Here is a 15,451-nt window from a genome sequence, read left to right on the forward strand (position 1 = left end):
CATTTGTGAATTTGCTGCTGTGGATCACAAACGCCGCTGAAAAGCCCTCGGAATTATCTAATAAGCAAATTACTTAAATGAATCCGCTTAGAGGTGAGAGATTAAATCTTTTCATGTGGAACATTCAGTAATTCAAGAAGGCATCTGAAACCAGCCAAAGGCAGGTGCAATGCCAAGATAGAGGCAAACTCACTCTTAAACTCCCCGCACTGTTTACAAGAGCACATCGTACTGCTGCACACAAAGATGATCGGGCTGTCAGATAAAGTCCATTGATTCGCGCTCCTTCTGTACACCCAAACTTCTTCAAAGAGTTGGATGATATATAAATAAAAAAAGAGCAACTGCTTTACGGTTTAGTCAAGTATAGGCTATGCGATTAAATGCATAAAACACTGCATAATTTCATACCCAGGGAAAATTAAATAGTCACCGAGGGAAAGATGAATCTTTCGCAATAGAGAATAAACGAGATTGTTGGCATGCTTTAAACTAAATTAGTCTAATATTATAGTGCTTTTTAATTTATATCAGGCACAGTGGGACTGGTGCTGACAACCCGTGGAGAGAGTTTCATTTTCAATAAAATACAAATCAAAAAAGGTAATGCAAAATGTTCGTGGGTGAACGGGCAAAATTCAGTATGATAATGATCGAGTTTTACTCTAGCATAACACCAGATATGAGTAAAGATCCAGTATATACTCAGTTTTGATATACTTAATTAATAAATCACATAATCCAATAAATGAGATGTGAATTTGTTGTCACACCACCATTTTGATTATTTAAATAACATCAAAAAGATACAAATATTATAAACTACTCAGAAATACAATAACCCTCTGGGGTTTTGGGGAACTGGAGAAGTTCTTATATGCCCTGACATTTGTGCTTTTTCAGATGCATAGAAACAATAGACTGTAAAAGATATACTGTAGACTGTATACGCGACATCACCCATATAGGTCCTGAAAAGCGTAAATAAAGCTACAAGTAGGCGTCGCCAACCATCGCCATTTTGTTTGTGCGTCATCGCACCCACCGTGTGACCAAATGAGGACAAAGAGGCGGAGCATCAGAAGAGCAACAAACACCTGCTAGCATTTTGCTTACACAGGCTTTTCTTTGGAAGAAACGCTTAATACATCATGACCGGCTATTCGCTTGTGTTCTGACCACATGTTCTGACCATGGGTTGTACAATATATCAATAAAGCGTTTAGTCTTTTAAAAACAGTGTTGTAAAAAATAGAGCCACTAAACATTGTTCTTATGATGTTTTTCTACAGGAGGAAAACGCAAATTACTTCCAAATATTTAAAATATAGTCTGTGTTAATAAATGCAAGACTATTTATGTAATCCAGGCATAACATTGCATGACAACGTTTCAGATGACTGTTCTATAGCCTACAACTTATCAATCTGTCAGATTCTTGAGTTCATTACAGGTCTAGAGGAAATTAAAAATCTTAAGTAAAACATAATCACCTCAGCGCATATATATATATATATATATATATATATATATATATATATATATATATATATATATATATATATATATATACATACACACACATACATATATACATACATATATATATATATATATATATATATATATATATATATATATATATATATATATATATATATATATATATATATACATACATATATATATATATATATATATATATATATATATATATATATATATATATATATATATATATATATATATATATATATATATATAAATATATATATGCGCTGAGGTGATGAAACAGGGACCAGCGAGACCTAGTTGTCACTCAAGTGGCCACGCCCTTAATTATGCAGACTTAGTAAAACTGTATAAAAACAAAACGGATGAGTTATATAAAAATCCACCCCCTAACAGTTGTCGTAAAGGATAACATTAGCTATACTGTATGCACCAAAACCATATTTTTGGTTGTAAAACAAACCAGGTTGTAAACATGTTTTTATCAGCTGTAAAATTGGTCAATTTACCACAGCAGTCAAAGAACACTTAGACTTCCTGGAGGCAGCTCCCAAAGGCGAGTCAATAAATTGCAGTTTCAGTTACTTGCGCATTGGCTTCACGAGGGAAAGCAGGAGGTTGCCGCATGGCATAAACATATAAGTGCCTAAAGTCTAATACCACTGTAAACAGCACAAACGGGGCAACAATAAGTTAGCAACAATTATGTACAAGATTGTGTTTTTGAGAAAGAAAAGTTTATCCATGGTTAGTGAAAAGCTAAAACTTTGACGTGACTTAAAATTTCCATGAAAAACACTCTGAATATTTGTCCACAAGAATTTTTGCTGCTAAATTTGTTTATTGGTATGACAGTTAAAAGCAGGGTGATTAAAATATGTGCCTCTCACATGTTTCGTGAATGCGAAATGTCCAGTGTCTAGAGCTAAAGAGCTTGTTCAAATATCTTAGGAACGAATGATAGAAGGTTAAAAAGATTAATAAACAATAAGAAACCCTTTTTTGGCCTTTAAAATTGGGGGTTAAATTCAAGTGCTTGTGATCTGTCTGTGTGGAGTTTAGCAGTTTTAATTTTGGACATTCTTTAGACGTTGCCCCTTTTGTTCAACATTGAATGATGTGTGATGCCAAAATAAGAGACAGTGTATCTTGCTGAAGTATCAACTCACACACCTAAAGTATAATTTTAAAAGTAATTACAAGTTCTAAGCTACTAGATGTGAAGATGTAAAACTCAAAACAATGATTTAAACATGAGCAAACAATGTTTGCAAAAAAAAAAAGTTAAAATAATTTATTTCACGACAGCAATTAGTTTATGTAGTTATAATGGACATAAGTTATATTGAAAAAATACATTGGCAACATGGCAACATACTTTCCAACATAATCACTGTATATTGAGAACAAATTTTATTTTATGCACCTTTAAAGTAACAATCATTGTGAACCCTAAAAAAGTTCCCTCAATTGTCCTTGCTGGGATTGTCATTTAGTGCATGTCATATATGGGTAAAGACTGAATCTTTAAATAAAGTCCAATAAATCAATCAATCAATCAATCAATCAATCAACCAATCAACCAATCAATCAATCAATCAATCAATCAATCAATCAATCAACAGTTGCATTTTATTTTTGAGTATCACACATTATATTATCTGAAAGTTTCCAAATTTTATGTCACCGTCTGCATAACTCATAAGCGCATATTTATTATGCATAATACAGCCAGGTATTCAAACATATGCGATATCTCTACTGACAATTTCTGACAGTTTGGTTGCCTGGGATTCCTTAGTTTTGTTAATCCTGACTTTGAAGCATGATTTTCTGAAAAAGGGAGGGATGCAGCAGCTCATTTGCATTCAAAGGTGTTTAAAAATGGTATGTATTTGCTTATGCCCAAATGGGGGCAAATTTAATGTTCCTATAATAAATGAGCTTTGGGGTATTTTGAGCTGAAACTTCACAGGGACGTTACGGGGAGACCACAGGCTAATATTTCATGTTGACTGTATATTGTATAAGAAATAATATAAAGATAATAAGGTTTGTAAAATAACAGATAAAGTACTGGCAGCTTATTACCAGATTTTTGTACCATAATTTGCAACATCAAGCAGGACAAAACATCACTTCAAACTATTAAAAAATTACTTTTTTAAACTTTTAAATATCAAAAGTTACTGGAGGAACGATCAATGTCCCATTATGGAATTCAAAAGCATAAATAAAATGAACAAATAAAAAAAAAAAGAATCACAAAATATGAAAAATGGTTAATTTATAGACATTTATTTACAGATATTTTATTTAAAATAAATTAAAATAAAATAAGGGCGACGCAGTGGCGCAGTGGGTATGCTGTTGCCTCACAGCAAGAAAGGTCGCTGGTTCGAGCCTCGGCTGGGTCAGTTGGCGTTTCTGTGTGGAGTTTGCATGTTCTCCCTGCGCTTGCGTGGGTTTCCTCCGGGTGCTCCGGTTTCCCCCACAGTCCAAAGGCATGCAGTACAGGTGAATTGGGTTGACTTAATTGTCCTTAATGTATGAGTGTGAGGGAATGTGTATAGATGTTTCCCAACATTGCAGTTGCGATGCTGCATTACAACGTTGCAGTTGAAAGGATTTGTAAAAACATATGCTGGATTAGTTGGCGGTTCATTCCGCTATGGTTGACGCCGGATTAATAAAGGGACTAAGCCGAAAAAAAAAAGAATAAATAAAACAAAATATAAATAAATAAAATAAAATAAAATAATAAAGGAAAGTAAAAGAAAATTAAAATTTAATTAAATAAAATGTTGAACTTTTAATGCTGAAAATTCAATTCTGGAGATAAACAAATTGAGATAATAAGGTTTGTAAAATTACAGATAAAGTACTGACAGCTTTTTACCAGATTTTTGTGCCATAATTTACAACACCAAGCCAGATGATATATCACTTCAAACTATTAAAAATGCCATTAAAATTAACTTTTTCAAACTTTTCAACGTCAAAAGTTGTTCCCTTTATGGAATTCAAAAGCATGAATAAAATAAATAAATGAATATTGAAGAAAGAAAGAAATAAAGAAAGAAAGAAAGAAAGAAAGAAAGACAGAAAGAAAGAATAAGAAAGAGAATAAGATGAATCACAAAATATGGAAAATTGTTAATTTACAGACATTTACATATGTTATTTAAAATAAAATATTAAAATAAAATAAAATAATAAAATAAAATAAAAAATAAATAGAATAAAATTATTTAATAATAATAATAATAATAATAATAATAATTACATAAATAAATAAATAAATAAATAAATAAATAAAGTAGATTAAACCATATAATAAAATCAAAGAAAGAAAGAAAGACAGAAAGAAAGAAAGAAAGAAAGAAAGAAAGAAAGAAAGAAAGAAAGAAAGAAAGAATCCACAAAATACAGAAAACTGTTAATTTACAGCTCTTTTTTTCAACCAACTATAGGCATTAAATGGTCCTCAACATCTGCTTCTTAAAATTTGTTTGATTCAAATCTGATGTTAGGGTCTGAATCTATTAATCCCTTTAAAATCAGGGTCAAAACGATGCATTCATGTATGCTGGCGAAGCAGCTTTTACCTGATTCACACTCGTGTGTGTGTGTGTGTGTTTATGTAAGTAAAAGGAGGGGGTGGACGTCCGAGGGATGTGCGTGACATTCCTGTCAGCTGGGTTCAGCCTGCAGCCGAGTCCAGTGAAGTGTAAATCAGGTGGAGGTGTAGTTGAGCTCCAGCTTCGGACCAGCAGAAGTCCGGTTCATTGCAGATGAGGAGCAGCAAATCGGACAACCTTTCTCCATCCACCGCCCTCCGGACATCATCCAGCTCACTGACATTGCGGTGAGGTGACAAACATAAAACCCTGTCCGCCAAACAACCGCAATCATCTCTGTAATGGCCTTGTCCACAGTGGCCCACGCGCTCGCTAGCTAAACTAACCAAGACATAACTGCACTGCACTACACTGCATTGCAGCTTGGAGAAAAACGATGCCTGTCTTTTCCCTAACATGGCCGGGTTTCTCTGCCAACGAGAGGCAACATCTCTTCGTTGACCTGTGGAAGACATTCTATCCATCTCATGTTGGGAACGGCGATTGCTAAGTGCCAGGGCAGACCCATTCATAATCAGTCTGAGCAGATCGCCGCTAATGCTAAGAGTCCCGGAAGAGGGATGAGGAGAGCCAGCGTCACAGAGGGTTCATTCATCAGGCACCTGCAGTGGGTCTGATACTGATACTAAAATACCATTCCTCCCTGGCCCGGACTGTGGGGGTGTGCATGATGGATGCACTAGATATACTGTTCCCACTCCACAGCAACCACACACACACACACACACACACACATACACAGCCCACGGCATGCAAAAGCCAAGCTGTGCCAGAAAAGCGGCTTCAACGTGGCCGAGTCATCGCATGTGCACACACTCATTACATTCGCTGTCCAAACATTTTCCTTTAGGGAACTCCCGGAGCACAGTTAGCTCCTATTTATCAGATGATGTTAGTTGTATTACAGATATTACCATAATATTAAGATTCGCTTTAAACCTAAATGATCGGTGTGAGTGTGGGTGGGAGAAAAAAAGAAAGAAGACCCATCAGGTCTTCTCTCACCTCTTGCCTTAATGAGACACATTACTTGTTTGTCTTGCACGAGTTTTAACAGTTTCTGGGGGCAATTAGAGAGAAACTTTACAGCTTTTACAGATGAGTTAAGGGCACTATTTTTGCATTTACTAAAAAAACAAAAAAAATTGAAAATTATATTTAAAGGGATAGTTTATCTAAAACTGAACATTTACTTGCTGTTTACTTTTATCTGGTTCCATGTGTATGAAAATCTTTCTTGTGAATTTTCCAAATTGCTAAAACACAATACCTGAAACCTTGCTCTATTTTCTTACAGTTTTTTCCAATTGCTTACACACAAAATCTTTTCTTGTCATATGATTTTTAAAACATCTCCCTCAAAATGCAAAACTAAGGAAAAGCGAAGCCCAAAGTAAAACTTTTTTGGATGTGGCCAAATAATGAACAAAGTAATGGGGTTAGACAAACCTCATTTTTTTACCAACAACACACAAGCCTCTCCTGCAAATGAGCACTGAAAGTATGATCGCCGGATCTATGGTTTCTGTGCAGTATTGCCAAATGTGCCAAGAGTAAAAAAGTTACTATTTACCCCACCTGTGGGGCAAGCGGTAACAGAGAGTGGGTTAGTCGTAACATGTGCTTATAAAGTCAGATTTCACACAATTAATTTAAATTCGCTTTACTTTAAATAGTAGCTATATTTCCTCAGTACTTATAGTTTAATTTTTTTTGTATTCTACATAGCACATCATGTTTATTTATTTATCTATTGGATGAACACATTGGATGTATTTGCATTATAATCAATTATTATACAATGCATTTATTTGCATTTTTAGCAATTAAATATTTTTAAAAAAAAGTATTCTATTAAAAAGCATTTTATGCAAAAAGTTCTTGACATTACACTTAAAATAAAAATAGATATATTTTGTTAGTTTAACTGCCATCCAACCGTGTGTGGCTTAATTGTCACACCCTGTTACAACTTACCCCGCAGTGTCGTGTTTTCTCCAAAACTGGCTAGAAGTGATTGTGTGTTTTTTATATCAAACCATTTACATTATTACAACCATTACATTACCATTTACAACCATTTTTTACACAAAACCATTTACATTGAAAATGGTTTCATCTTTTAGCCTAGAAGACGGTGATCACAACACATATACATGCTTTTGCGTATATTCTTTCACATATTTCTTTTAAATAAAAAAAATATTGAGTACAATAAAAATACTTTTAGGCTGGAAAAAAAAAGTTTCTCCTGTGTTTCTCATCCACCGAACTTTTTCAAAAATTGGCAGGAAGACATCTGCTGACTCTGTGGTGAAAACTTCGGAAGCATGCCATGGTTAACCCTGAGCATATAACTTAAAACTCTTTTACATTTTACCCCACGTTACTTTGTGCCATACGCTCCTCTTTACTCTAAATCTCCAAAACCATAGGCAATTTATCAGCCTTTGACTCAGTTTTCTGAGTCAATTAATTTAATAAAATATATATATTTTTAAAAACACAACACATTAAAAAAAAACTATAGTTTTGAAAAAATGTGTTCAAAATCAAGCCCTACTCTTAATTTAAAAAATGAAGTGATAAAAATGATATACAGTATCAAGCACTTGGTAAACAATACAAAACAATGTGTTGTACAGTATACAATAACATTGTACAGTATACAGCATACAATGCACTATACTACAGTATACATTGCTAAAAGGGACAAAACTTAAAGAAGAAAATGTGTAATAAATTTACTTTTTCTAGTCTCTGGGCTGGGTCAGGTCAGAGCACTTTGTTGACATCACAAGCAATATTGCCCCTATTGAGGGAACGGAAAAAGCCTCTTGGGTCTCATATTCAGCCCTGACATGATTCCTCACCTATAACCACAGACTAAATCTATGACCTGCAGCAGATCTTCTCTGGTGTAGGGATGTCTATTATACACTTTCCATCTCAGAGATATGGAAAAACTCGGATTAAGGAAAGGCGAGTGTTTATAGAAGTATAAGTTCATAAACTGCCTATTGCTCTCATTCTCTCACATTGTTTCTTCTATCCATGCTTAGACACTCTCCTTCCCACATCCCACTCTCTCTGTACTGGCTCATATTGGTTGTCATCGGTTGGTTTTCATCATATGAAAACATGACATCAATTTTGAGTGGTTGTACTTAGTCCATGGCATCTTTTCTATATTTGTATTTGATTGTTTCTACTTCTGTATACCAGTATGGATGATGTGCATTAGAGTGTTCTGAGAATAAGAATGTGTTTAGAGATTTGCTGTAAAGTCTAAGTAAGATTAGCACATTGTGTTTTACCATGTGGAATGGTTTAAGGTATTGACAACAGACTGCACAGTTAGCTAAATGAGGTCGAGAACTGAAAACTTTGTTCAGCCAACGGCTTTTAGTGTGTTTTAGTTAGAAAAAAATAATCAAAATATATATTTCTGAAGAACGCTGAAATCCTATGAACATTAAGTTTTCATCCAAACTTTATGCGCAAAACTGGAATATTGCATAAAAGAAATGCGAATAAAGTAGCGTTTCCATCCAACAAGTCAAAACGAACAAAATCGTCACTTCCTGATAAACTAGCGCCAAATATCAACCGCAAAAACGGTTTTATTCAATTTGCTATGGCAGGAGAAGCTGCATGAATCTTTTCTTTATTTCAAGAGTTCACACTTAGCTGATGATTGGTAAGAGAGTGAGTCCTGAGCTCATAAGATCCTTGAGCACAGGGCTCCCTCCCTTTTGCAGAGCGAGAGGGGAGTTTGAGCTCAGGTAGATCTCGAGAACACCCCCTACTGCTTAAGGATTGCTATGAGGAGGTGCTGCTGGTGAAATTTGTCTATGGTGCTGATTTGGTTTAGTCAATTTACTTATGTCTCATGTTTTGGACTGTGGGAGAAAACTGGAGAACCCAGGGAAAACCCATGCGAGAACAGGGATAACATAAGCTCCACACAAAAATGTCAACTGGCCGGGTAGAGACCCGAACCAGAGACATTCTTACTGTAAGGCAACAGTGCTAGCCACTGGGCTGCCATACTACCCTATAGAGGAAAAAGAGGAGGAGGTTATTGGTTATTTATACTAAGTTAGGAATCGTCTGATTGGTGGAAGGTTTACAACTTTCTTAAAAATCTTTGAAGAAAGAAAAATCTTCTGACGACAGAATTGACAGAAATGTTGTAAATTGAAAAACTATATGATTACCACCATTTTAGGCAGGTTTTGAATCTACAACCTTCATGAGCTTAATACTATATAAGGGGATAAAAAAACAGTCAGAACAAAGCAAGCCTCAGAACAATTAAACAGAACAAAGATGCCAATGAAACAATGCTTTAGTTATTTTCAAGTCTTTCTAACAGTAGTAGTTAGGCTAGAACTACTGCATGAATTGAATAACAGCCATATCGCACATAAAAGAACCATTGAACACAGTTTCAAGCTCTTCTGATCACATTTTTCAGTGAAAAATGAACAGACGTGATATTCAGTGTAATGAAATATGAAGTAAACATGTGAGAATAAATCTGTTCTCAGTGATACACCAGTGATGACAAGAACGTCTATTCTGTTTTCTCTGCTGGAATACTATTTCAATGGCAGTGGCTTCGGGCAGGTGATCTAAAGCTGAAATGGCCCTTTTCATCACTGGGTGAGGAGGAAAAAATCAGCACATTGATTGAAAAAAAAGCCATGCTCTGTCACGACCAATCCATTGATCATTGCCAGTATGAATAGCTCCATAGGGATCTATTGTTTCGATTTAAGTGTCAGTTCATCATATATTTGCTTCACTTAATCACTCTCAATGTAAAAACTTTTAAAAGGATAATGGCAAGATGCCATAAAAAAACCTTTCACAACTTATTTTTTTAATCCTCAGTTGATATAAAAGAAGATTCATCAGAACTAAAGCAGGAAAATAGCTTGTTCTGCATTTCCTTCACATGAACACATGTTTTCACATTTACAAACCTATGCATTGTTCAGTGCTATACAGTATTAACTGATTTAATTTAATATATACAGTACTGGGCAAAAGTATTTTGATTTTCACACAAATCTATCTAAAAGGAATGGAGCAAGTACAGGGTCATTACTTTTGTGTGAACAAAACATTTCATACAGTATACTGTACAAACACAAAATATGGGGAATATTACACAGTATTCAGAACACAATAACTTTTTGAATATTTTTCAAGTAGCTTGCCCTGGCACTGGCAGTGTGTTTGAAATCATTATAATGTTGAAAAATAAAACACATATTACAAATGAGGTGCTTTCTAGTAGGAATTTCATGATCTTATTTTATACATTTCATATTTTTAACAATAAATTATAGTATTCTTTTTGAAGACATTGTTAGGTAATTGAATAAATCACAATTGAGATTTTTTTGTAATACTGTATTGGTATGTATGTACATATGTATGTAAACTATATATATATATATATATATATATATATATATATATATATATATATATATATATATATATATATATGTGTGTGTGTGTGTGTGTGTGTGTGTGTGTGTGTGTGTGGGCATATGTGGTTTATGGAACCAATTTTCAGGTTTACCCACCAGCATTATGAGACCATTTAGTTTATGAGACCATTTTTGGTGGTCTCATAAACTAAAAATTTAAGTTGATATTAAAAATGGTTTAAATGATGATTATTCATTACAATGACCTAAATGATAATTATAAGACTTGTTTCAAAAGTTCACATTGTTATTTGGTTATTATTACACTTGGTGTGCTTTTTATGACCTTTACAAATATGGTCTTGTAAACCATGATGTGTGTGTGTGATCTTTGAACAGCGCCTCTGTAGGCGGAACTTGGTACTGCACTTCTATACACACTCGCGCCAAATCTTACACAATTTCGCGCCATACATTCAATCGCGGGAGAACGTCCCTCATGAAGACTGTGGACGTGACAGTCGCGCTTCAAGCAGTGAAACTCACATCAAACAAGTAAGTCATTTGTTTTTAATACTTTGTACATTATTTATTATTATATGTACTGTATTATTCCACTTGTTATTCAAAATAGCAAGTTTATTTATAGATTTATATGCGGCGCGTACTGTTTTAGACAATAATAATTAGTGACTGGGAGCAGAAGATGAGAACAAATAAACGTTAGAAATATGTGTTTGTAATGGCAGTATTAGACGTAAGTTAGTTCTTCAAAATGTGTATTTGCTAATAATAGCACGCGCTCGGCCTGTATCTGGCTTGGAAGCGCCGGTGTCGATTTAACCCAGAACCGGGCAGAGCTCACTCCTCCGCGGTAAACAATTCGCCGTCTGATTCCATGAGATGTAACGTTATAATAGATGCACTATGTAATTTGTGATTTTTTTCTACACATACTTTTATGTGAGAAGCAATGACCATTCGAATATGGTATAAATAACATGGTAACAAGGTATATTAAACATATGACGTAGAAACAATTTACTAAACTTGAATTATTAAGCATGATTGAACAAAATGTTTGAATTTACTAATGTAAATGTGTGGTTTTATTTTTTCTAATGTTTTTTTGTGATAAACTTGTGTTCAGTTAAACTGTACATTTGAATAAATGAACTTTTATTATGAAAAGAGGTTAACTAACCCTAGTTAAATAACTTTATTTTATCAAATTGTCAAAATAGTGCACTACTAACTTATATTTTGTTAAATGGTTTGAAATGTGATAACTGTATTATGAAATTTGATAACTATATTACTATTTTGTTCTGTTTTGGTCTTCTTTAGAGAATTTTACACTACGTCACATATATTAATACTGCTTTGCATATGTGGTATTGTATTGATATTATAAACTGTGAATTTTAACCTTATATAATATTTTAACAGTGAATGAATGGTGGTAAGAGTCAAAGCAGAGGATTAAATGCTTTGAAAGATGCTGCTCATCATGTGAGGTTGGGGAAGGATAAAGACATGCTTACGTGGAGGTACATCAGTGACATCAAAGGTACCAAAGTTTTGTACATGTTTTTTCTTACTGCAGGTAACCCCCAGTTAATGTTTCATTATAAGCATAGTGTATAAAATGTTAAGATGCAAAAAGGTGTTTAATTTAACACAAAAAAATTAAGTCATGAATGATTTGATGACATGACATTATAAATGTCAACAAATAACATTTAAATAATAATAATAATAATAATAAAAAGAAATGTCCTAATTGAAAACCACACTTTAAAATGTTAATGTTTAATTTAAGAGTCTAAAAAATGCTAATATTAATGATTTCCATATTAGTGAAAAGTTAAAACTATTAAAGATTGTACACTATCCAGGGCCTGATTAACCAATGGTTAATAACACACATTGATGGAATAAGCCATTTACACAAATTTTGTCAGACAAGTGATGTCTGACTGACAGAGACAACATAACTAAATAGCACCAGTGGTGTAGCTTGTAATGCACATAGCAACATGTTTTGACGCGATTGATCATCAACTCGAGTTCTAATATACCGTCAGCTGAACTTATTCTTATTATTTTTCTCCCCATTGCATATCAGATGGGAAATACATTTATTTTTAATAGGTAGGAAACATTTAAAAATAAAATAAAATAATGCAAATGTTAAACAAAGTCACAAGTGCCTCGTGTGTTTTGATGATGTTTATCTTATTTCTCTAAATAGTTATTTTAAATATATAATAAAGTTATTTTCAAATGTTAGCAACATCTTAATAGAATTCATTTGTATTTATTTATTTGTGATGTTAGTCACTAGGGGTGTAACGGATCACTGTTGATCCGTGATCGATACGGATCACAACCCACGGTTCGGAATGCGCGTGACTCGTAGATTAATAACTTTTTTTGAACTTGTAGGTTAATCCAACATTTATAACAATCGCAGAAAGATCGCCTCCCTTGTCATTCAAGTTGCATGAATGAAAGCATTTTGGCTTCCCTGTAAAATATAATGATGACGTTGTGGGACCTACCTAAATGCTTTTGGCTATTAAGGGTTTTTTTTGTCACTGTTTGTTTAGCCTGCATTAATGCATTCATTATGGTAAGAATAAAATCACTGTTTAATGAAACAAGATGCTGGTGAAAGCAACTACATTGTGTAACCAACAGATGGCGACAAACAAACATCAAAATTATGTCATTGAATAGGTTTTCAAATATAATACATCTACAGTATAATGAAACATGAAGTTTTATGTGTGAATTGTTGAATCATTAATTGAAGATAAATATATGTTGTACAAGATTTCTATATATTTTGCATTATCAGCAACAGTAGCAAAGATCATATTTCATATTGAATACTTTTTTTTTAGCTGGTTATTTCCTGATTTTTATTTTTTATTTAAATTACAGGTTCTATATTCTGTTTGTTAAAAAAAATGTTTTATGCAGTAACATTTTTGTATAAATGGAAAGCAAATTGTCTCCTCCCTTTTTTGCTGATCCAAAAAATGGTTCGATCCATAACTCAAAAAACGTAGAGTGATCCGAACTGCAGATTTTGGATCCGTTACACCACTATTAGTCGCCCTTTCCCAAACCCTGGTTAGCCTGTCGATTATCATTTGCCACAACTAGCGCTACTTCACCCATATTCTCCTACCTCATGGCTCTGTTGAAGAGCATTTAATAGGTTGCACATGCCTTAATAAAGGTTGCCTCCCTCTCTTTAAAAACATTTTTTTTAGAAACTAAGCATTTCCTCTTAGCAAATAGTCAATATCATATATTATTATTATCATTGTATTTAAATTGTCAGAAAATGTCACCATGTATAAAAAGCATGCAGATTTTTTCCTTTCCTTCTTTACTTTTTTTTAACTAAACAACGTGCTCTAATTGGTGAAGTGCATGTAAGTTTTGAAATAACCTGCACTGAATTGAGCGGACTGTAGTGTAGTATTTGCCGTAGATCAAAATGAGTGAACAAGTGGATTTGGCAATCACAAGAGAAAAAGAGGAGAGGGTGCATCTTTATTGAGGCATGTTTCATGTATTCACTCCTTCAAACAGACCCATGATGAGGAGAATGAGGGTATAGAAGACGTTAAGGTAATGTTATGTGCAAGCTAGCATTAACTAGGTGGAGGATGCTAATGGCAGTGCAGACTGGATTCATCGTTTGTCTGAGGGCATACTCGCACTGTACAGTTGCCATGAACCAGGCTGAAGCATGCTTTTCCCCCCTTCCGTTTCCCCCTACGGCCTGCACTCACATTGCATTCGTGCCTGGGCACTCTTATGTCATCGAACATGTGCTGTTCAGTAAGAGCTCTCGCAAAGCACAGTGGAGAATAGTAATAAATACCTTTTAAAATATATATTTTAGTACTGCTTCAGTTAACTTGAACAAGTGTACTTATACTATCAATTTTCACAAATTTTATTAATAAATTTTAAATGCTTAAAAAATAAGTTAAATCTTTGTAGACTATATATATATATATATATATATATAGTCTACAAAGATTTAACTTATTTTTTAATAAGTATATATTTTAGTATATATAATATAAGTATATATAAGTATATATTTTAATATATATTATAGATTCGTATTGAAAAAAAATGTATTCTATTCTTATTTTTTTTAATACAGACCTCTTGAGTTCTTAATCCGGGCCTGACACTATCAAATAGTAAAGTATTAGATAATTGTTTTGGGCCAGTTTCCTGTACAGTGTACTTTTTGTGCACTATTAAACCAACATAATGAATTTTTTCAATGATTTAGTTTCTTCTGTATCAGTTTTCACTGTTTGTCCTGAAAAGTTTGTGATGCATACTCTGTGGAGTCAGTGTTCATGTGTTGACAGAACTGTTTTTATTTGGCAGAGTTACAATTTTAATCTTGTATAAAAAAAGTACCTTGTGTTTAATTTTAAAACATTGTTCTGCACGATATCACAACATACAATTGTAATTTTAGAGTGTGTCATGTGGAGGAGTTGACCTCTCCTGTAACAAACATGAAAAAGCAAAGGTAGGGTATATTGGATTTCATTTTAAAAATTGGCATATTTTGAACTGTATGTAGTATTAAATATAATGTTTAATAATGTCTGTTTAGCACACACTTGAGTTGTTTTAGCTTTATTTTCTGTGTTTTGATTATGTTTTTCAGTCTCTTCATGAGCCATTATCTTTGAATTCTGAACAGAGTGAGCTTCAAAGAGGTTTGTCTATATAATTGTCTTCTAAATGTTGATCTGAAGAGATATTTTCTTATTGTTCCTGTATCTGTGCAGTTATTTT

The 15,451-nt window shown here is 33.5% G+C and overlaps 2 protein-coding genes across 47 annotated transcripts in view; one reads left to right on the forward strand and one right to left on the reverse strand.

Annotated features, from left to right (window-relative positions):
- Window positions 1-15,451, reverse strand: part of nrxn2a (neurexin 2a) — a 762,095-nt gene that overhangs the window by 267,546 nt on the left and 479,098 nt on the right.
- Window positions 11,093-15,451, forward strand: part of LOC147838859 (uncharacterized) — a 29,301-nt gene continuing 24,942 nt past the window's right edge. For all 12 annotated transcript variants that reach the window (XR_015520428.1, XR_015520423.1, XR_015520427.1 and 9 more), the window contains exons 1-4: window positions 11,093-11,155; window positions 12,050-12,170; window positions 15,126-15,179; window positions 15,321-15,372. The gene's annotated coding sequence lies outside the window, so the exon portion shown is untranslated. The remainder of the gene's footprint in view (window positions 11,156-12,049; window positions 12,171-15,125; window positions 15,180-15,320; window positions 15,373-15,451) is intronic.

Source organism: Danio rerio, chromosome 21, assembly GCF_052040795.2.
Source record: "Danio rerio strain M-AB ecotype USA chromosome 21, GRCz13ab, whole genome shotgun sequence".
Lineage (NCBI taxonomy): Eukaryota > Metazoa > Chordata > Actinopteri > Cypriniformes > Danionidae > Danio > Danio rerio.